General features: G+C 37.7%; 1 long non-coding RNA gene across 1 annotated transcript; it reads right to left on the reverse strand.

Moving 5' to 3' along the window:
• Window positions 1–7,672: 7,672 nt before the first annotated feature.
• LOC120100661 (uncharacterized) lies at window positions 7,673–23,278 on the reverse strand. Its single transcript, XR_015677509.1, has 2 exons — window positions 23,080–23,278; window positions 7,673–8,130 (listed from the first exon to the last, which is right to left on the reverse strand). It is a non-coding gene; the product is annotated as an uncharacterized LOC120100661 (long non-coding RNA).
• Between the last annotated feature and the right edge of the window lie 1,155 nt (window positions 23,279–24,433).

Below are 24,433 nucleotides of genomic sequence, written 5' to 3' on the forward strand. Positions count from 1 at the left end.
AGCAGCTGTAATCATTAGGGACTGATTGGATGTGTCCCAGAATCTTCATTCTTTTGCATTGATTTTAAATATTTGGAGGTCTTTAAACAAGAAAAAAAGTAAGGATTGTTTATTCCAATAATTCTCAATAGACACTTTTGACTTGTTGACACAAAACATCAAAGCCACACAAAACATTAAAAGATATGTGTTCCCAAGACTTGCATACCTTAGTATCATTAAGCCAGGTCCCAAAAAATGAGGGCTGGAGATCTGGAACCAAGTAGGTTTCAAGGCAAAGCAGGTGTGCTCCACTGGCTTCCCATGTGGGCCACTGGCTGTCCAGTGGTCCAGTAGCCTCTGACAGGTCCATTTCGAAAGGTGCTTTTTGGAACTGTAGCACATTGCTTCACAAAAGACGAACTTTACCTAAAGTCAGCTCTCTAGGAGCAGCACCTACTAGCCTGTACCCAGAAGAGCTTTTTGTTTATTTGTTTTGTTATATTCTGGTTTATTTGTTTGAACGCCTTCTATTATTATCATCATCACTATCGCCATCTCTGTCACAATCACTATCACCATCATCATCATCATTGTCGTTGTCATCATTATCATCATCATTATATAGTGTAGATGTCTGTTTGTTACCTGAAAGGCTGAACTTTAGGGTGTGGATTTGGATGGTTTTGGAAGAAAGAAAGATAATGGAAAAACGAGGAAAGGAAAATCATAATCCCAATATACTGTATTAAAAAAACTATTTTCAATAAAAAAGAAAAGAAACATTATAAGTACCATTTTAAAAAATTAATTTTCTGGTTTCAGACATTGTAGTTCTAGGAAATTTATGGCAATATCAATTCAAATCTATCAAAATATGAATATATATATATATATATATATATCATTCTTTCCAAAGGAACCTTGTAAAACTTGTGGTAAGAGCACACTTTCAGTTTAACTGGCTCAGTTGCACAACTTTCTTCTTCTTTGACCCTAAAAAATATTTGGTTTTCTCTAGATCCCAATTAATCATTAAAATATCACAGTTTTCAAAAATGATTTATGAATATGTTTTAGAAATTCTGAAATGACAAAATATTTTCAGCAATGACAGATCTACATGACTATTATCTAGACCTGGTATATTACTATTTAGGAACAACACCTAATCTGCTAAATGTGATTTAAAAAGTTGTCTTCAGTCATATCTTTGTACTGCTTCACTGTTCCCATTTTAAACAACATTGAAATACTCATAATACTATAATTGTCTGTAGGAGCTACCTATGGTTACTAAAACTTTAAATATACTGGTATAATTTATTGTCTTAACCATGAACAAAATATTTTTGAAACAAATGTGTATTCTTTTAACGACGTCCCTGCCCACCCACATACCAACAGAAGCTTCCCCTACCAGAGGCCAATCCAGCTCCCTGAAAAGCAGGCAAGCCACCCACTTCCCCATCACCCCTACAACTCCTCACCCCCCATCTACATCTCAATCCACCTATACCACCATTCCCCATCATCTCACACACTCTCCCACTTATACCCATCCTCACTCTTGCCTATTGATAATCAAAACACAAATTATACAGAACAATAGCAAAAATTATTAAAAGCTTCGAAGGAAAAAGACCATGTGATATATACAGCCAGACATATTAGAATTACACCAAAGTTCTCAATGGAGACACTAAAAGCTGTAGAACTCTACGCAGATGTCTTATAGACTCTACAAGATCACAGATGCCAGGCCAGACTTCAGTACTCAATCACCACAGATGGAGAAAACAAGACAAAATCATATTTCAAAATATCTATGCACAAATTCAGCCCTATAAAAGGTACTCGAAAGATAATTTCAACCCAAGGAGGTTAACTACACATATGAAAACATGAGCAATAAATAATGTCACACTAACATAACCCAAAGAAGGAATACACACACACACACACACACACAACCAATATCACCACCAACTACAACAAAATAACAAGAATTAACAATCACGAGTCATTGATATGTCTCAATGTCAATGGACTCAGTTCTCTAATAAAAAGATCCAGAATAAAAGAATGGATGCAAAAACAGGATCCATCATTCTGCTGCTTACAAGAAACATACCTCAACATCAAACATACACATTGCCTTGGAGTAAAAAGTTGAAAAAACATTTTACAAGCAAATAGACCCAAGATGCAAGCTGGTATAGCTACTCTAATACCTAATAAAATAGACCTCAAACAAAAATTAACCAAAAGAGATGGGGAAAAGACACTTAATACTCATTAAAGAAAAAACCCACCAAGATAATATTTCAATCTTCAACATATATGTTCACAATGCAAGGGCACCCACACTTGTAAAAGGATAGTTAAAACAAGCCTGTACAATAGATGAACTTCCAGAGGTATCAACATTCCTGATTTCAAGCTGTACTACAGAGTTATTATAATAAAACGACATGATATTGGCATAAAAACAGATAGGTTGGTCAGTGGAATTGAAAAAGTCCCAGATGTAAATCCATAAACTGAGTTTTGATCAGTATACAATTTAAAAAATAAAGCATCTTCAACAAATGGTGCTGGTATAACTGGATGTTGGTATGTAAGAATCCAAATAAATCCATATCTATCAGCTTGCTAAAACCGAAGTCCAAGTAGATCAAGGAACTCAACATAAAACCAGATACACTGAACCTAATGAAAGAGAAAGTAGAGAGTATTCTTGAGTGCATTGGCACATGAGACAAATTCCTGAACAGAGCTCCAATAGCACAGGCACTAAGTTCAAAAATTAAAAATGGAACAGCATGAAACCAAAGGGCTTCTGTAAGGCAATTGTTTTGTCAATAGGTCAAGATGGCAGCCTACAGAAATGCAAAAGATTTTCACCACCTTCACATCTGACAGAGGGTAATATCCAAAACATGTAAAGAACTCAAGAAATTAGACATTAACAAACTGAATAATCCAATTAAAATGGGAGTACAGATCTAAACAAATAATTCTTAATAGAGGAATCTCAAATGGCCAAGAAACATTTAAAGAAATATTCAATATCCTTAGCTATCAGGGAAATGCAAATGGAAACGAATGAGATTCCATCTGATACTTGTCAAAGTGGCTACAATCAAAAACACAAGTGGGAGCTCATCCTGGTGAAGATGTGGAACCTGGGAACACTACTCCATTCTGGTGGAACTGTAAACTTGTTCAACCACTGTGGACATCTATATGAAGGTTTCTCAGAAAATTGGGAATTGATCTACCTCAAGACCCAGCCATACCTCTCCTGGACATAAACCCAAATGATTATCCATCCTACCACAAGGACATTTGCTCACCTATGTTCATAGCAACATTATTCATAATAGTCAGAAACTGGAAATAACTTAGAGTTCTTCAAACAAAAAATGGATAAAGAACAGTTTTACAATTACACATTGAATATTATTCAGCTATTACAAAAGAAAGATGACATCATAAAATTTTCTAGCAAATGGATGAAACTAGAAAAGATCATCATGAGTAAGGCAACCAGATGCAGAAATACAAGCATGATATTATATGGACTCATAAGTGGATATTGTCTGTAAAATAAAGGATAGCCACACTATAATACACAGACTCAAAGAGGCTAATTAACAAGGAGGACCTCAGGATGACTCAAGGATCTTCCTGGAAAGGGGGAATAGAATAGGTGGACTGGGGGTTGGTGGGTATTGGAAGAAGAGAAATCCAATAGGGGGATAGAGGGAGAAAATACATGGGAGAGATGACTAGAATTAGGAATAGTTCAGAATTGAAGTAGACATTGAGTGCATTGGAAACTCTAAGGAATCTAGGAGAGCGATACTATCAAAGACTCTTACTAATGGGGAACACAGGGCCTGATATGACCATCCTCTATAACCAGAAAAGGCCTCAAGTAGGGGGGTTGGGACACCAACTCAGCCACAAATCTCTGAATACCTACATTATGTACTGGGACTAGAACCTAGCAAAATCATCATCAGAGAGACTAGAAAGACATCATCCAGTAACAGATACGAGCAGATGCAGTCAGACCCACACCCAAATATTAGTTGGAACGTGGGGAGTTCTGTGAAGGATGGAGAGGAAGGGTTGGAGAATCCACAGGGGTCAAGAGCACCACAGGAACACAGCCCACAGAATCAAGTGTCCTAGTCAGTCAAGATATAGCTCAGGAACCTTGTATGGGTCTGACATAGCTAATCTGTATGTTTTATAGTTGTACAGCTTGATGTTCTTGTGTGATAATTCCTAGCAGTGGACACAGGGGTGGTATCACACTTCTTGGGATCACTTTTTTCATGCTTCATTGCCTTGTTCAGCACCTGTGTGAGAATATGTGCCTGGTCTTACTATAGCTTGTTAAGCTGTATTTGGTTGATGTCTCTGGAAGGCCTAGATTTCTTCTAAGGAGAGGCAAAGGGAGGAAGGGATCCATGGAAAAGAAGAGGTGGAGGTGGGAATGGGTGAAGATGAGGGAGGGGCAACTGCAGTCTTGGAGTAATCTATGAGAAAAGAATATATTAAAATTGTGTATTGTGGCCAGTTTCTGCCTACGCTCAGAGCTGAACTGCTCCCACAGCTCTCTGTACCCAAATCCTGTGGGGTAAAGAGTTGGACTCTCAGGACAACACAGGCAAACAAGTAGAAACCCTTAGCAAGGAAACACAAAACATCCCTTAAAGAATTATAGGAAAACAGATGGAGAAAGAGGAACACTCCTCCATTTTTGGTGGGATTACAAGCTGGTACAACCACTATGGAAATTCGTCTGGTTGTTCCTCAGAAAATTGGACATTGTGCTACCTGAGAACCCAGCTATATCACTCCTGGGCATATACCCAAAAGATGCTCCAACATACAACAAAGACACATGTTCCACTATATTCATAACAACCTTATTTATAATAGCCAGAAGCTGGAAACAACCCAGATGTTCTCAACAGAGGAATGGATACAGAAAATGTGGTACATCTACACAATGGAATACTACTCAGCTAACAAAAACAATGACTCCATGAAATTCATAGGCAAATGAACTATGAAATGGAACTAGAAAATATCATCCTAAGTGAGGTAGACCAAACACAATATACACACATGGTATGCATTCACTGATAAGAATATTAGCCCAAGAGCTCAAATTACCCAAAATACAATCCACAAAGCACATGAAACTAAAGAAGGAGAAAACCAAAGTGCTGATGCTTCAGTCCTTAAAAGGAGAAACAAAAATAGGAGGACATATGGAGACAAAGTTTGGAGCAGAGACTGAAGAAATGGCCATTCAGAGCTTGCCCCACCTGGGGATCAAGCCAATACACATACAGCCACCAAGTCTAGACAATATTGATGAAGCCAAGAAAGCATGCTGACAGGAGCCTGATATAGCTATTTCCTGAGAGGATCTATCAGAGTATGACAAGTACAAAGGCGAATGCTAGCAGCCAGTCATTGATCTGAGAATGGGGTCCACATGAGAGGAGTTAAAGGATTGAAGGAGCTGAAGATGCTTTCAACCCCATAAGAACAACAATACCAACCAACCAGAGCTCCCAGGGTCTAAATGATTACCTAAAGAGTACACATGATCAGAACCGTGCCTCAGCTGCATATGTAGCAGAGGATAGCCTTGTTTGGCATCAATGGGAGGAGAAGCCCTTGGTTCTGCAATGCTGTATCACCAGTGTAAGAGACTGTCAGAGCAGGGAGGCAGGAAGGTGGGGAGAAGGAACACCCTTATAAAAGATGAGGGAGGGGGATGAGATAGGGCACTTATGGATGGGAAACTGGGAAAGGGAATAATATTTGAAATGAACATTAAAAAATCCAATAAAAATAAATTAAATGAAGTATGTGTATTGTTAAAAATATGAATAGACACATGTTAAACAGAGGATTCTTAGATTGAAATAATTGATATTAAGATATGAGCATTCTCTAAATTCTTTTATAGACTTAGTGCTATCTCAAGTAAATGAGAGAAGTTGATTTTTATGTTTTTTCCCAGTTATCCACTGTGTTTATTTAATTAGTTTAGGCAGCCAGAAACTGGAAAGAACCTAGAAATTCCTCAGGTGAAGAATGGATAAATTAAATGTGATATATTTATACTATGGAATAGTATTCAGCTATTAAAAACAAAGTCATCATAAAATGTACAGGCAAATGGATGGTAAATGAGAATATCATTCTTAGTGAGGCAACTCAGACACAGAATGACTCGCTTATAATTGGACATTAGCCATAAAGTTCTGTATAACCATTATAAACCATTGGCCAAAGGAACTGGATAATAGTGAGTGCAAAAGGGAAGATGTGTGATTTCCACTCAGAAGCAGAAACAAAGTAGTCAGTGGGGATGGATAGAGAGAGGGAACTGGGTGAGAGGTGGTGAGGAGAGTTATGGGGATGGCAATCAGATATGAGGTAAGGGATGGTAAAGTGAGAATGGAAATATGGGGTCCATAGAGACTAGCTGAAGATCTGGGATGGGAGAAACTATGGGGAGTCTATGGATGTGACCGTAGCTGAGACTCCTATCAGCTGGGGCTATAAAGCTGATGCTTTATGGTGGCCAACTCATGTAGCCTTAAGGGACTTCAGTGGATGGAGGGGTCATCAACCCATCCTTCAACCCCAAATTTGTCTTTCCTACAATATGTGTAGTGACAAAAATGTAACAGAGACTGAGTGAATGACCCACTAATGACTGGCCCAACTTGAGGCCCATTCTTTGGAAGAGAGCCAACCTCTGACATTATTAATACTCTGCTATGCATGTAGACAGGAGCCTAGTATAACTGTCTCCTCAGAGACTTCACCCTGCAGGTGATAGAAACAGATAGAGAGACACACAACCAAACATCAGGCAGTGCTTGGGGATCTTGTGGAAAAGTGGGAGCAGATTGAGTGAGCAAAAGGGGTCAAGAATACCACAAGAAGACCTACAGAGCCAACTAATCTGATCCCATAGAGGCTCACAGAGACAGAACCACCAACCAACGAACATGCAAGAGGTGGACCTAGCCCCCACACATATGCAACTTGATCTTCATGTGGGTCCCCTCACCCTTTGGGTCACCTTCCTCTATCTGGACTGCCTGGTTGAGATTTGGTGGAAGAGGAGGTGCTTGGTCCTCCTGGTACTAGATGCAGCAAGATAGGGTGGTATCAAAGTGGGTCATTACTGAAGGGACAATGGGGGAGGGGTTTGTAAGGGTGGGACTAGAAAGAGGAAGGAGGGAACAGCGATTGGGATATAATGTGAATAAAAATATAAATTAGAAAAAAGATATGATCATTCTCTTAATTTTTTATAGGTTCACTGCTATCCCAATCAAATGAGAGAGGTTGATTTTTCTATTTTTTCCGGCAATCCACTGACTTTAATGAGGGTTGTTTGTGTTGTTTATAAGAGCATGGTTTATGGGTTGCTTGCTGGAATGGGAGCAACTCTCCTGGGCTACACCATTGAAGAACATGTGTCTCCCTCTTCTGATACTATTAAGTGCCAATGCAACCTCAGGGCCTGATAACTCCCATAAATGGATGTTGTTGAAGATCCCAATCTTGACCAGATTTTGTGCAGAAATCATAGCTGCTGTCTGCTTATGACCATAACATCAAAGAGTATTTCATACTACCCTTCATGTTTTTATTTTCTTTTCCGTAATGTTTCTCTGTATTAGAGGGGGTGATGTGGATATCCCATTTAGGACTAAACACTCCACAGTCATTTAATTTTCAGCCTTTGGACCAGTTATGAGACTCTGTACACAATTAAAAATAGTATGGGAGGAGTAGGGTTAAATTTTTCAAAACCTACTTTAATAAGGGTTCATAAATGCTTCAATCTCCCTTAAATCCTACCACTTAAAGGTAGATAAGGAAGATGGCTAATAGGATAAAGATGATATGGACATGTTTAGAAGTAGTTCTTTGCAGTGGTTCCAATCTTCATTGTCAGCAATCCAGTCCATTACAATCAGTAGCAGCAGCTTGAGCAAGAAGAAATCTCGACATTCCATGGAAAGGCATGAGTCAGCTGAAGTGTCAAGAAGCAGTCAGAACACCACCATAAGTTCTTCGGTGCATTTCTATCTATGGGGTTATAAACAAAATATTTGGATGTCAATTTACTGCATGTTCATTTAACAAAACAATGTTATCAAGCTCCTCTCTAGGGCATGTGATCTGTCCAGTCATAGGTTATTGTTGTTGTTATTGTTGTTGTTGTTGTTTTTAACCAGATTTACAGTGTCAAACATGTATTTCACTCTATGGAACATGCCTTACAAAACCAATCAGATACTAGTTTTTTATCCCTTAATAGTTATATCACTATTGCATTAGTAGGTAAATGGGTATTTCTTTGTATTTTTAAAAATATTCAACTGATTCTAAAATATGCAATGAAATCCAAAGAATTTCATTTATTCAAAATTTTAAAAACTTAACTTATAGTAATTTCAAGCCTCACTATTCAATGTTGTAGCAAATGACTATATAAAGCAATAAAAGGAAGGAAAGAAAAAGAAAGGAAATAAAACTGAAATAGAATCAACCCTGAAATAGATTCATGTATCCATTATCACTTGACCTGCATCAAAGATGCTGAAGCATTTCAGTATGGGGGCTATATTCAACAAATCAGGCTCAAACAAAATACATGCAAGATATTACCTTAACCTAGACTTCACATAGGCAGCACACATTAACTCAAAATTGGCTTGATTACAAAAATCTTAAGCACAAATATGTAGAAGAAAATATAGAAGAAGAGCTACATGGTGATTTCTTACATGTGTATCCAATGTACACAGACTTGAATTATAGGCTACTGGAACTGAGTGGTAGAGTGTTTATTCACTATACATACGAAGACCTAAGGTTCAACCCACAACATACAAAAACAAAATGATTGTTTCTTAGTTTTCTCAATTAATTTTTCATTTTCCAAACATACTGCTTTTTGATTTGGAGAACAAGAAATAATTTCTCTGTGTAGGAGAGATGCTGCATATTTTAACTGTGATAGTAATCAATTGATTGGACAGAAAATGAAAACTCTGTCTACAGACTACAAGAACACTTGAAAAACAAATCTGACTTTTAAACAGGCTATATAAGAATCCTCCATATTATAAAGACAGACCAAGTCTGTGTATACATGTGTACGTAGGAGAAAGACACAAATTGAAAACATCCTTCAATACATAAAAGGTAAGTGAGTGGCCATCAGGAAAAGAGTTAACAACTGGTGCTGAGAAGTACAATTGAAGATTAAAAAATACTTTATACTACTACAAGTATGTCTAAAACCAAACTAAATTATGTTAAAATGTTGGTAAAGATGAAGAGCAGATGTAACTCTCATACATAGCTAATGTTAATTAATACAAAATGGTACAGTTATCTCCTCACTGTATTAAAAATTAAACAAACAATAATTAAATAATTCTACTCCTAGCTTCATCAAATGGAAAAACTTAAAGGGATCGAGGCATATTTTTATGAATGTCATGGACTTTGTATTTTAGCTTTATGAATAGTTGTGACTGCTAAAATTTTCATGAAATATATACTTTTGAAAGAATAAATTTGTGAGGATAAGTTATGGTGCCTTTTTAAAGTAAACTAAAATGCAAGGGAAAAGTATTTGTGCTACCAGTATATGAGACAAATAGCTATTAAAATCAGTAAGAAAAGATATAGATAAAACAAATATTTTGTAGAGAAAAACAGTCAAGTAATGTGAGTATCCAATATACTACACCAATTTTATGAACTGAAAGATAAATCCCAGAAGTGCTCAAATGAAAACCTTTTAAAATGATGCCACATTGCTCTCTAGAAAATTGACATGCATTTAAAAGACAAAAGCATACATAATGCCCAGATTAATGAGTCCTCCCAAGAGTGTTTTTCATATACTTCTAGTGAGAATTTAAAATTACATACCCAGAGAGGCAGTTTAAGATGTTTAAACATATACTGCTCAGAAGTGGAAAGTTTAAGTTCATATTGCTGAAAACACCATGCACTTCAGAAATGGGCACCTCAGAGATCAGCCCCTCATACGGAACTGACATGAAGATTAGTGCTAACAGTACTAGAAGTCATGTAAGCTTCCAAAGGAGGGAGACAACAAACGGTCCTACACAGCAATAACAATCTATGAAACATATCAGTGACCAGCATGACATGATAACGCTATGGGTCAATAGTGGCACACATACCTTGGCAGAAATCAACAGCTTTCTAATTACACTTAAGAGCCACTCATCAAGTAACAGACCATACCTGATACTGAAAACTCAACCAACTAATTAATGATAGTGAAATTATGGTTAATATAGAAGAATCAACAAGCACAAACTTACTAAAATATCATAACCCCTATCAACAATCTATAAACTTTTGTCCTTATAACCACAGATTTTTTATTCACTAATCAAAGAAACGTCTCTTTACAACAGACAAAGAACATTACAGAAAACTAATATAAAGAGTATGGAACCCTGTCTCAATGGGTAAATATACATAATGTTTACATACATAAGGCTCAGGGAACATTGCAGAGGAGGGAGAAGAAAGACAGTGAAACCAGAAGATCAGAGACTTTGTTGTGAGATTCATCATCTAGTAATATCAGAAACTGTGTTTTTAAAGTCTCACAAAAATAGTGAACTGTGAGGTTAACAAGAAGGGCACCAATAAACATGCCAAGCTAGAAGAAGGAAAGGCCACGAGGCTGTTTCCCTACACAAAAATCTATAGGTAGCCTAGTAAAAGCTGAGCGTGAAAGAGGTGGATCTTCCTAGGGAAGAGGCATATCAATTGGCATCCAGTGTTAAATGTTCAGTCCTTGAAATCACGCATACATGTAACACTGTATAAACTAAACAAGTTATATTTAGAAATATATGTAAACACAGTTATGTTCAAGGAATAGTAATTAAAGAAAAGGACCACGAATTTGAAAAAAAGTAGGGAGGGATATGGTATGGAAAAGGTATGGGAGGGCTTAGAAGGAGGAAAAGCTAATTAAATATTAAAAACAAACAAAATGCCAGTCTCCATCTGCACCCAGAGATAAGGCTGTCCCAAAGCCCTCCGGACCCAAATTCTGCCTGGAGAGAGCAGGTCTCCCAGAAATGCTCCCACTCCTAAGATCACAGTGTCATAGGCCTACAGGAGAGATAAGCTTCAGTGAGAAATAGCAAGACCAACTAACATCAGAGATAACCAGAAAGCAAAAGCCAAGCCCAAGAACCTAAGCAACAGAAACCAAGGCTATTGGGCATTATTAGAGCCCAGTTCTCCCACCACAGCAAGTTTTGGATACCTCAACACACTGGAAAATCAAGATCTGGATTTAAAATCACAGCTAATGATGATGGTAGAGGACTTTAAGAAGGACATAAATAATTTCTCTAGAGGAATATAGGAGAACACGTGTAAACAAGTAGACGCCATTAAAGAGCAAACACAAAAATCCCTTAAAGAGTTACAGGAAAACACAACCAAACAGGTGAAGGAATTGAATAGAACTTTCCAGGATCTAGAAACAAACAAACAAACAAAACCCACAAAGGGAGACAATCTTGGAGATAGAAAACCTAGGAAAGAAATTAGGAGTCATAGACACAAGCATCACCAGATACAGAAGATACCATAGAAAACCTTAACACAGTAGTCAAAGAAAATGCAAAATGCAAAAAGCACCTAACCCAAAACATCCAGGAAATCCAGAAGACAATGAGAAGACCAAACATAAGGATAATAGGTAGAGAGAGGGGCAAAGATTCCCAAATTAAAGGGCCAGTAAATACCATTAACAAAATTATAAGAGGAAAACTTCCCTAACCTAAAGAAAGACATGTCTATGAACATACAAGAAGCCTACAGGACTTCAAACAGATTGGACCAGAAAAGACATTACGCCCATCACATAATAGTCAAAACACCAAATGCAGAAAACAAAGAATATTAAGAGTAGAAAGTAGAAAAGATCAAGTAACATATAAAGTCAGACCTATCAGAATTACATCAGAATTCTCACCAGAGACTGTGAAAGCCAGAATATCCTGGGCAGACCCTAAGAGAACACAAATGCCAGCCCAGGCTACTTTACCCAACAAAACTCTCAGTTACCATAGATAGAGGAACCAAGATATCCATGACAAAACCAAATTTGCAAAATATCTTTCCACAAATCCAATGCTATAAACAATAATAAATGGAAAACTCCAACACAAGGAAGGAAACTACACACTAGGAAAAGCAAGAAAGTAATCTTCTTTCAACAAACCAAAAAGAAGATAGCCACACACACACATAATTTTTCCTCTAACAACAAATATAACAAGAAACAACAATCACTATTCCTTAATATCTTTTAATATCAATGGACTCAATTACTCAAAAAACAAAGACATAGACTAACAGATTGGACACATAAACAAGACACAGCAATTTGTTGCATAAAGGAAACACACTTCTGTGAGGAAGAAGGACACTACCTCAGAATAAAAGGCTGGAAGAAAATTTTCAAGCAAATGGTCCCAAGAAACAAGTTGCAGTAGCCATTCTAATATCCAATAAAATAGACTTTCAGCCAAAAGTTATCAAAAAAATGAGGAATACCTTATACTCATCAAAGGAAAAATCTATGATTAATTCTAAAATCTGAACACCTATGCTTCAAATGCATAGGCACTATATATACACATTGCACTACACATAATAGTGGGAGAGACTTCAATACCGGACAGATCATGGAAACAGAAACTAAACAGAGACACAGGGAAATTAACAGAAGATATGAACCAATGAGATTTAATAAGTATCTATAGAACATTTCATTCTAAAACAAAAGAATTTGCTTTCTTTTTGGCACCTTATACTATCTTCTCCAAAACTGACCATATAATTGGTCACAAAACAAACCTCAACAGACACAAGAGGATAGAAATAATTCCATGCATCCCATCAGATCACCATGGAGTAAAGTTGGTGGTCTTCAATAACAATAAGAACTACAGAAAACCCTCAGATGCATGGAAGCTAAACAACTCTCTACTCAATGACAACTTGGTTGAGAAAGAAATAAACAAAGAAATTAAAGACTTTTTATAATTTAATGAAAATGAAGACAAAACATAACCAAACTTATGGGACACAATATATAGTGCTGTGAGTAATACTCAGAGCTCTGAGTGCCTCCACAAAGAAACTGGAGAGGGTATACTCTAACATGTTGACAGCACACATGAATGCTCCAGAACATGAAGAAGCAAGCATACCCAGGAGGAGTAGAAGGCAGGAAATAATCAAACTCAGAGCTGAAATCAACCAAGTAGAGACTAAAAGGACTATACAAAGAATCAATAAAACCAGGAGCTGGTTGTTTGAGAAAATCAACAAGATAGATAAATTAAACACTTAGCCAGACTAACCAGAGGTCACAGAGAGTGTATCCAAATTAACAAAATCAGAAATGAAAAGGGACACATAACAACAGAATCTGAAGAAATTAAAAAAATCATCAGATCCTACTACAAAAGCCTATATTCAATAAAACTGGAACATCTGAATGAAATGGATAATTACTACACAGATACCAGTTACCAAAGTAAAAATCATCATCAGTAAACCATTTAAATGGTCCCATGATGCCTAAAGAAATAGAAGCAGTCCTTAAAAAAGAAAGAAAAGGAAAGAGAAAAAGAAAAAAAAAGCCCAGGATCAGATGTGCTTAGTGGAGAATTCTATAAGACCTTCATAGAAGACCTAATACCAATACTGTCCAAACTATTCCACAAAATAGAAATAGAAGGAACACTATCAAATTCCTTCTATGAAACCACAATTATGCTTATACCTAAACCACACAAATTCCCAACAAAAAAAACTTCAGACCAATTTCCCTTATGAATATCGACACAAATATACTCAATAAAATTCTAACATACCAAATTCAACAACACATCAAAACGATCATCCATCATGATCAAGTAGGCTTCATCCCAGGGATACAAGGAAGGTTCAATATATGGAAATCCATCAATGTAATACACAACGTAAACAAACTCAAAGGGAAAAAAAACATGATCACCTCATTAGATGCTAAGAAAGCATTTTACAAAATTCAACACTCCTTCGTGTTAAAAATCTTAGAAAGATCAGGAATTCAAGGCCCATGCCTAAGCATAGTAAAAGCAATACACAGCATTAAACTAAATGGAGAGAAATTTGAAGCAATCTCACTAAAATCAGACAAGGCTGCCCACTCTGCCTCCTTATTCAGTATAGTACTTGAAGTCCTAGATAGAGAAATCAGACAACAAAAAGAAGTCAAAGGGATATAAATTGGAATGGAAGAAGTCAAAATATCACTATTTGCAAATTATATGATGGTATATTTAAGTGATACCAAAAGTTCCACCAGAGAACTACTAAGACTAATAAACAACTTCAGCAAAGTGGCTATGTATAAAATTAACTCAAACAAATCGGTAGCCTTCCTCTACTCAAAGGATAAACAAACTAAGCAAAATTTAGGGAAAGGATATCCTTTACAATAGTCACAATTAATATAGTATATCTTGGTGTGACTCTAACCAAATATTGTGAAAGAATTGTATGCCAAACTTGAAGTCTCTGAAGAAAGAAATCAAAGAAGATCTCAGAAAATTGAAAGATCTCCCTTGCTTATCGATTTTCAGGATTGTATAGTAAAAATGACCATCTTGCCAAAAGCAATCTATAGATTCAATATAATCCCCATCAAAATTCCACTCAATTCTTCATAGAGTAAGAGCAAATTGCAAATTTATTTAGAATAACAAAAAAACTCTGAATAGAAAGAACTATTGTCCACAATCAAAGCCCTTCTGGGCGAATTCCTATCCCTGACCTCAAGGTGTATTGCAGAGAACTCGTGTTACAAACTGCATGGTATTGGTATAGAGACCAGCAGATAAATCAATGGATTAGGATTGAAAATGAAGAAATGAATCCACACACTTATGGTCACTTGATCTTTGACAAAGAAGCTAAAACCATCCAGTGGATAAAAGCATTTTCAACAAATGATACTGGTTCAATTAGAGGTCAGCATGTAGAAGAATACAAATTGGTCCTTTCTTATCTCCTTGTAAAAGCTCAGGTCCACCTGTATCAAGAACCTGCACATAGAACCAGTTACACTGAAACTAATAGAAAAGAAAGTAGGGAAGAGCCTCGAGCACATAGGCACAGAGAAAATTTTATTTAACAGAACAACAATGGCTTATGCTCTAAGATCAAGAATCAACAAATAGCTGCCCACTGTCTCCCTACCTATTCAATATATTACTCGAAGTCCCAGCTAGATTAATTAGAAAACAAAAGGAGATCAAAAGGATACAAATTGAAAAGGAAGAAGTCAAATATCATTATTTGCAGATGATATGATAGTATACTTAAGTAGCCCCAAAATTCCACCAGAGAACTACTAATACTAATTAAAAAAAATCTTTAGCAAATTGAATGGAAATAAAATTAACTGAAATGAATCAGTAGCCTTCTTCTACTCAAAAAATAACAGGCTGAAAAGAAATTAGGGAAAAACAGCCTTCACAATAGTCACAAACTCCTCATGGTACTTTCTCCAAAATTGACCATATAATTGGTCAAAAAACGGGCCTCAACAGGTACAGAAAGATAGAAATAATCCCATGCGTGCTATCAGACCACCACGGCCTAAAACCGGTCTTCAATAACAATAAGGGAAGAATGCCCACATATACGTGGAAATTGAACAATGCTCTACTCAATGATAACCTGGTCAAGGAAGAAATAAAGAAATTAAAGACTTTTTAGAATTTAATGAAAATGAAGGTACAACATACCCAAACTTATGGGACACAATGAAAGCTGTGCTAAGAGGAAAACTCATAGCACTGAGTGCCTGCAGAAAGAAACAGGAAAGAGCATATGTCAGCAGCTTGACAGCACACCTAAAAGCTCTAGAACAAAAAGAAGCAAATACACCCAGGAGGAGTAGAAGGCAGGAAAGAATCAAACTCAGAGCTGAAATCAACCAAGTAGAAACAAAAAGGACCATAGAAAGAATCAACAGAACCAAAAGTTGGTTCTTTGAGAAAATCAACAAGATAGATAAACCCTTAGCCAGACTAACGAGAGGACACATAGAGTGTGTCCAAATTAACAAAATCAGAAATGATAAGGGAGACATAACTACAGATTCAGAGGAAATTCAAAAAACCATCAGATCTTACTATAAAAGCCTATATTCAACAAAACTTGAAAATCTGAAGGAAATGGACAATTTCCTAGACAGATGCCAGGTATCGAAGTTAAATCAGGAACAGATAAACCAGTTAAACAACCCCATAACTCCTAAGGAAATAGAAGCAGTCATTAAAGGTCTCCCAACCAAAAAGAGCCCAGGTCCAGACGGGTTTAGTGCAGAATTCTATCAGACCTTCATAGAAGACCTCATAGCAATATTATCCAAACTATTCCACAAAATTGAAACAGATGGAGCACTACTGAATTCCTTCTATGAAGCCACAATTACTCTTATACCTAAACCACACAAAGACCCAACAAAGAAAGAGAACTTCAGACCAATTTCCCTTATGAATATCGACGCAAAAATACTCAATAAAATTCTGGCAAACCGAATCCAAGAGCACATCAAAACAATCATCCACCATGATCAAGTAGGCTTCATCCCAGGCATGCAGGGATGGTTTAATATATGGAAAACCATCAACGTGATCCATTATGTAAACAAACTGAAAGAACAAAACCACATGATCATTTCATTAGATGCTGAGAAAGCATTTGACAAAATTCAACACCCCTTCATGATAAAAGTCCTGGAAAGAATAGGAATTCAAGGCCCATACCTAAACATAGTAAAAGCCATATACAGCAAACCAGTTGCTAAAATAATTTAAAATACATTGGTGTGACTCTAACCAAGCAAGGGAAAGATCTGTATAACAAGAACTTCAAGTTCCAGCAGAAAGAAATGAAAGAGGAACTCAGAAGACAGAAAGATCTCCAATGCTCATGGATTGGCAGGAATAATATTGTAAAAAAAAATGGCCATCTTGCTGAAAGTAATCTACAGATTCAATGATATCCCCATCAAAATTCCCACTCAATTCTTCATAGAGTTACAAAGAGCAATTTCCAAAACCATTTGGAGTAACAAAATACCAAGGATAGCAAAAACCAAAATACCAAGTATATCCTCAACAATAAAGAACTTCTGGGGGAATCACCATCCCTGACCTCAAGCTGTATTGCAAAACAATCATGATAAAAAGTGTATGGTATTAGTACAGAGACAGACAGGGAGATCAATAGAATAAAACTGAAGACAGAGTAATGAACCCACACACCTATGGTCATTTGATCTTTAACAAATGAGTTAAAACCATCCAGTGGATTAAAGAAGCATTTTCAACAAATGGAGACCAGATGGTAGAAGAATGCAAATTGATCCAATAATAGTGCTTTGTACAAAGATCGAGTACAAGGGGATGAAGGATCTCCACAGAAAACCAGATACACTGAAACTAATAGAAGAGAAAGGGGGAAGTGCCTTGAACACAAGGGCATGGGGGAAAATTTATTGAACAGAATGCCAATACCTTATACTCTAAAATCAAGAATCAACAAATGGACCTCATAAAATTGCAAAGCTTCTGTAAGGCAAAGGACACTGACAATAGGACAAAATGGCAACCAGCAGATTGGGAAAAGAACTTTACCATTTCTAGATCAAATAGAGGAGTAATATCTAATACATACGAAAAGTATAAAGTAGTTACAATCTAGAGAATCAAATAACCCTATTAAAACTGGATTATAGACATAAAGAAAGAATTCTCATCTGACAAATATAGAATGGATTAAAAGCACCCAAAAAAAGCATCTTCAACATCTTTTCTCATCAGGGACATGCAAATCAAACTACCCTGAGATGCCATCTCACACCACTCAGAGTGGCTAAGATAAAACTCAGGTGACAACAGATGCTGGCACAAGAGGTGGAGAAAGAGAAACACTCTTCCACTGTTGGTGAGATTGCAAACTGGTACAACCATTCTGCAAATCAGTCTGGCAGCTACTCAGAAAATTTTACACAGTAGTACTGAGGACCCAGCTATACCTCTCCTGTCCATTTATCCAAAGGATGCTCCAAAATATAAAAGGACACATGCTCTACTATGTTCATAGCAGCTGTATTTATTATAGCAGGAAGCTGGAAAAAAACCCAGATGTCCTTCAACAGAGGAATGGATACAGAAAATGTGGTATATTTACACAATAGACTACTTACTACTCAATAAAAACTATGACTTCACAAAATTCCTAGGCAAATGGATGGAACTAGAAAAATATCATCCTGAGTGAGGTAACCTAGTCACAAAAGAACACACATGGCATGCCCTCACTGATAAGTGGATTTTAGGTCAAAATCTCAGAATACCCAACATACCAAAATGTGAATGGTTCTGGTTTTCTTAGAAGGGGGGAAAATCTCACAGGAGGAAATACAGGGACAAAGTCTGGAGCAGAGACTGATAGAAAAGCCATCCAAAGACTGTTCGATCAGGGGGTTCATGCCACATGCCACCACCGAACCCAGTCACTATAGCCAATGCCAAAAAGTGCTTGAGCACAGGAGACTTATATGGATGTCTCCTGAAAGGGTCTGCCAGAGCCTTACTAATACAGATGAGAATGCTTGCAGCTAACTATTGAACTGAGCACAGGGATGAAAATGGAGGAATGAGAAAAAGGAGTGATGGAGCTAAATGAACCCCATAGGAAGAACAACAATATCAACCAACCAGATTCTCCAGAGCTCCCATGGATTAAACCACCAACCAAAGAGTACACATGGAGGGAATCATGGCTCCAGCCACACATGTAGCAGATGATGGTATTCTCTGGCATCAATAGGAGATGCCATTCGGCTTGTGAAGGATCATTTCCCCAGTTTAGGGGAATGCCAGTATGGTAGTGTGGGAGTGGCAGAGTGGGAGCATGTTTGTAGAAGCAGGGGGAGGTAGAGGGAGGATGGGAAAAGTGGATAACATTTAAAATGTAAATACATAAAATATCCAATAAAAACAAACAAAATGATTTTTAAAGATGTTTAAACATAGTTTAGGGATATAAACTAGAAAGGTTTTTTTCATCTTTACTAACTTGGGTATTTCTTATTTACATTTTGATTGTTATTTCCTTTCCCGGTTCCGGGCCAACATCCCCCTAGCCCCTCCCCCTCCCCTTCTCTATGGGTGTTCCCCTCCTCATCCTCCCCCCATTGCTGCCCTCCCCACAACAATCATGTTCACTGGGGGTTCAGTCTTGGCAGGACCAAGGGCTTCCCCTTCCACTGGTGTTCTTACTAGGCTATTCATTACTACCTATGAGGTGGGATCCCAGGGTGTCAGTTCATGTATAGTCTTTGGGTAGTTCTTGGTCCCTGGAAGCTCTGGTTGTTGGCATTGTTGTTCATATGGGGTCTCAAGCCCCTTCAAGCTCTTTCAGTCCATTATAAGATTCCTTCACCGGGGATCCTGTTCTCAGATCAGTGGTTTAATGATGGCATTCGCCTATGTATTTGCCGTATTCTGGCTCTCTCAGGAGACATCTACATCCAGTTCCTGTCAGCCTGCACTTTTTTGCTTCATCCATCTTATCAAGTTTGGTGGCTGTGTATGTATGGGCCACATGTGGGGCAGGCTCTGAATGGGTGTTCCTTTTGCCTCTGTTCTAAACTTTGCCTCCCTAATCCCTCCCAAGGATATTCTTGTTCCCCTTTTAATGAAGGAGTGAAGCATTCGCGTTTTAGTCATCCTTCTTGAGTTTCATGTGTTCTGTGCATCTAGGGTAATTCGAGCATTTGGGCTAATATCCACTTATCAATGAGTGCATACCATGTGTGTTTTTCTGTGATTGGGTTACCTCACTCAGGATGATATTTTCCAGTTCCATCCATTTGCCTATGATTTTCATAAAGTCATTGTTTTTGATAGCTGAGTAATATTCCATTGTGTGGATGTACATTTCTGTATCCATTCCTCTGTTGAAGGGCATCTGGGTTATTTCCAGCTTCTGGCTATTATAAATAAGGCTGCTATGAACATAATGTAACATGTGTCTTTTTTATATGTTGGGGTATCTTTTGGGTATATGCTCAAGAGAGGTATAGCTGGGTCCTCAGGTAGTTCAATGTCCAATTTTCTGAGGAAACTCCAGACTGATTTCCAGAAAGGTTGTACCAGTCTGCAATCCCACCAACAATGGAGGAGTGTTCTTCTTTCTCCACATCCTCATCAGCGTTTGCTGTCACCTGAGTTTTTGATCTTAGCCATTCTGACTGGTGTGAGGTGGAATCTCAGGGTTGTTTTGATTTGCATTTCCCTTATGACTAAAGATGTTGAACATGTCTTTAGGTGTTTCTCAGTCATTCAGCATTCCTCAGCTGTGAATTCTTTGTTTATCTCTAAACCCCATTTTTAAAAAATGGGGTTTAGAAATTTCTTGTTGAAAAATTTGTTGCCCTTCTGGTCAGTCCTTTGTGATGGGACAGACTGCTAGCTGGTCTGCTTCCCTGAACATTCTACATGCTGAGGCATCTCAGGCGACGTGTACTCAGAGCATCAGGTTGGAGCAGGTTTGAAGTCAACCAAATAGAAAAAAAAGCACAATAAAAGAGTCAACAAAACCAAAAGCTGGCTCCTTGAGAGAGTCAGCAAAATATATAAACCCCCTAGCCAAACTAACAAAAGGGCCGAGAGTCGTTATCAAAATTCACAAAATCAGAAATGAAAAGGGAGGCATAACAACAGAAAGACAAAATTCAAGAATCATCAGATGTTAGTACAAAGGCCTATATTCAACAAAATTGGAAAACCTATATCAAATGGACGGTTTTCCAGACAATTACCACATATCAAAATTAAATCAAGAGCAGGTAAACTATCTAAACAGGCCCATATCCCATAAGGAAATAGAAGAAGTCATTAACAAACTTCCAAGCAAAAAAAGCCCAGGACCAGATAGATTTATTGCAGAATTTTACCTGACCTTCAAAGAAGACCTAATACCAATATTCTTCAAACTATTCCATAACTAAAAACAGAAAGAACACTACCTAATTCATTCCATGTAGCCACAATTACTCTGATACCTAAACCACACAAGTACTCAACCAAAAAAGAGAACTTCAGACTAAACTCTGAATGCTTATGAATACTGATGCAAAAATACTCAATAAATTTCTTACAAACTGAATCCAAGAACATATCAAAACCATCATTCACCACAATCAAGTAGTCTTCATCACAGGGATGCAGGTTGATTCAATATATGAAAATCTATTAATATAATCCACTATATAAACAAAATCAAAGAAAAAAATCACATGATCATCTTAGATGCAGTAAAAAGCATTTGACAAAATAAAATACCCCTTCATGTTAAAAGTACTGTAGAGATCAGGAGTTTAAAGCCCATACCAAAATGTAATAAAAGCAATTTACTGCAAACCAATGTCAAATTAAATTGAGAGATACTTGAAGCAATCTCACTAAATTCGGGGACAAGACGAAGATGTCCACTCTCCCCATATGTATTCAATATAGTACTCAAAATGCTAGCTAGAGCAAAAAGAGATCAAGGGGATACAAATTTTCAAAGAAAAATAAAGGTTTGCAGATCACATTTGCGGATGGTATGATAATATACAAAAGTTACCCCAAAAATTCTGCCAGAGAACTTCTCCAGCTGATATTTAACTTCATCAAAGTGACCAGACATAAGATTAACTAAAAAAAAAAAATCAGTAGCTTTCCTCTACTCGAAGGATAAACAGGCTGAGAAGGAAATTAGGGAAACATCTCTCTTCACAATAGCCTCACATAATACAAAATATCTTGTGGTGACTCTAACCAAACAAGTGAAAGATCTATATAACAATAAGCTAAAGTCACTCAAGAAAGAAATCCAAGATCTCAGATAATGGAGAGATCTCCCATGCTCATTGATTGGCATAATTAACATAATAAAAATGGCCATCCTACCAAAGACAAACTACATATTCAATGCATTCGCCATCAAAATTCCAACCCAATTCTTAAAATACATAAAATGAGCAATTCTCAAGTTCATTTGGAAGGAAAAAAACAAGAATCTTGAAAACAATTCTTAACAATAAAAGAACCTCTTGAGGAATCACCATCCCTTTCCTCACACTCTACTACAAAGCAATAGTGATAAAAACTGCATGATATTTGTACAGAAACAGACAGATTGATCAGTGGAATAAAATTGAAGACCAAGAAATAAAACCACACATTTATGCACACTTGGTCTTTGACAAAGAATCCAAAATACTTGAGTATTGAAAAAAAAAGCATCCTCAATAAATGGTGCTGGTCTAACTGGATGTCTGTATGTAGAGAAATGAAAATGACCCATATTTGTCACCCTGCACAAAACCCAAGTCCAAGTGGATTGACAACTTCAACATAAAACCAGATACAGTGAATCTGGGAAGAGAAAGTGGGAAAGAACTTTGAACTCATTGGCACAGGGGAAATTTCCTAATAGAATTTCAATGGCCCAAGCTCCAAGATCAAAAATTCATAAATGGGACTTCATGAAACTGGGAAGCTTCTGTAAGGCAAAGGGTAGAGTCAGTAAGACAAATTGGCAACCTACATACTGAAAAATAATCTTCACTAACCCCACACCCAATAGAGGGCTAATATCCAAAATATATAAAGAACTCAAGAAGTTAACCACCAAAAAACCAAACAACGCAATCAAAAAATGGGGTATAAAACTAAAGAAAGAATTCAGAACAGAGGAATATCAAATGGGTGAGACATTCCTAAAGAAATATTAAAAGTCTTTACTGATCAGAGAAATGCAAATCAAAACGACCCTGAGATTCCAAATTAAATCAATCAAAATGGCTAAGAACAAAACCACAGGTGAACTTACATGTTGGCCAGGACGTGGAGAAAGAGGAACACTCCTCCATAACTGCTGGAATTGCAAGCTGGTACAACCACTGTGAAAATCAATATATAAGTTCCTCAGAAAATTGGACATAGTTCTACCTAAGGACCCGAATGTAGGGCGCCCTCCTGTGGTGAACAACGGTACTGTGCATGCGCAGGCTCTGCACCTGGCATCAGTTGGCCGGTAATATGCTAATGAGGGAGCAGCACCATGCTAATAAGATAACTCATGCTCCGCCAATCCCTGAAGGACAATTAGCATAGCCTCAGCCTGCTGTCTATATAAGGCGAGCGCTTGAGGTCCCCCTGTCCCTGTTCAAGAGAGCTGTACAGTAAACGCTTTGCTGCAAAAGGATCCTGGTGTCCACGTGCGTTCTTGCTGGCGCGGGACAAGCTATACCATTCTTGGGAGTATAACCAAATATGCCCCACTGCCAAAGGGGCATGTGTTCCACTATGTACATAGCAGTCTTGTTGGAAGCTGGAAACAACCCAGATGTCCCAAGAATGGATACAGAAAATGTGGTTCATACTACTCACCTATTAAAAATGAGGACATCCTCAGTTTTGCAGGCAAATGGCTAGAACTAGAAAATATCATCCTGAGTGAGGTAACTCAGACACAAAAGAACATGCACAGTATGTACTCTCTAATAAGTAGATATTAGCCTCACACACACCCCCCCCAAAAACAATACAGAATACCCAAGATACAGTCCACTGAACTCAAAAAGTTCAGCAAGCAGAAGGGCCCAAGTGAAGATGTCTCAGTCCCACCTTGGCAGGAGAAGAAACGAACACTAGGCAGGAGGCAGGAAGGGACCTGAGTGGGGAGCAGGGAGCAAGGGTGGGGGGTAGGGGAACATAGTTTGGTATTGGGTGGGCGGAAAAAGACTGAAGTCCTGAGGGCTAGCAAAAGAATGAAAACAGGAAACCTCAGGGGGTAGGAAGTTGTAGGGACCCTTCAGAATGTACCAGAGACCTGGAAGGTGAGAGACTCCAAGGACTCAAAGGAAGGGACCCTAGGATGAAATGCTCTACAGTGGGGAGAGGTAACTTGTAGAGCCCACCTCCAGCAGAAAGATAGGACATCAATGAGGGATGGGGTGCCATCCCACAGGCAAAATTCTCACCCATAATTGTTTCTGAATGCGGGGATGGCAATGGAGAAAAAGAAGGAAAAGAAGATTCAGGGATAGGCCCAAAGTGGGATCCAGGTCAAGGGAAGACACACAACCTATCATCATTACTGAGTACTCACAAAAAGGAACCTATCATGACTGCCCTCTGAAAGACCCAACAAGAAGCTGAAAGTGTCAGATGCAGATATGTGC

This window comes from Rattus norvegicus, chromosome 2 (assembly GCF_021556685.1).
Source record: "Rattus norvegicus strain SHRSP/BbbUtx chromosome 2, alternate assembly SHRSP_T2T, whole genome shotgun sequence".
NCBI lineage: Eukaryota > Metazoa > Chordata > Mammalia > Rodentia > Muridae > Rattus > Rattus norvegicus.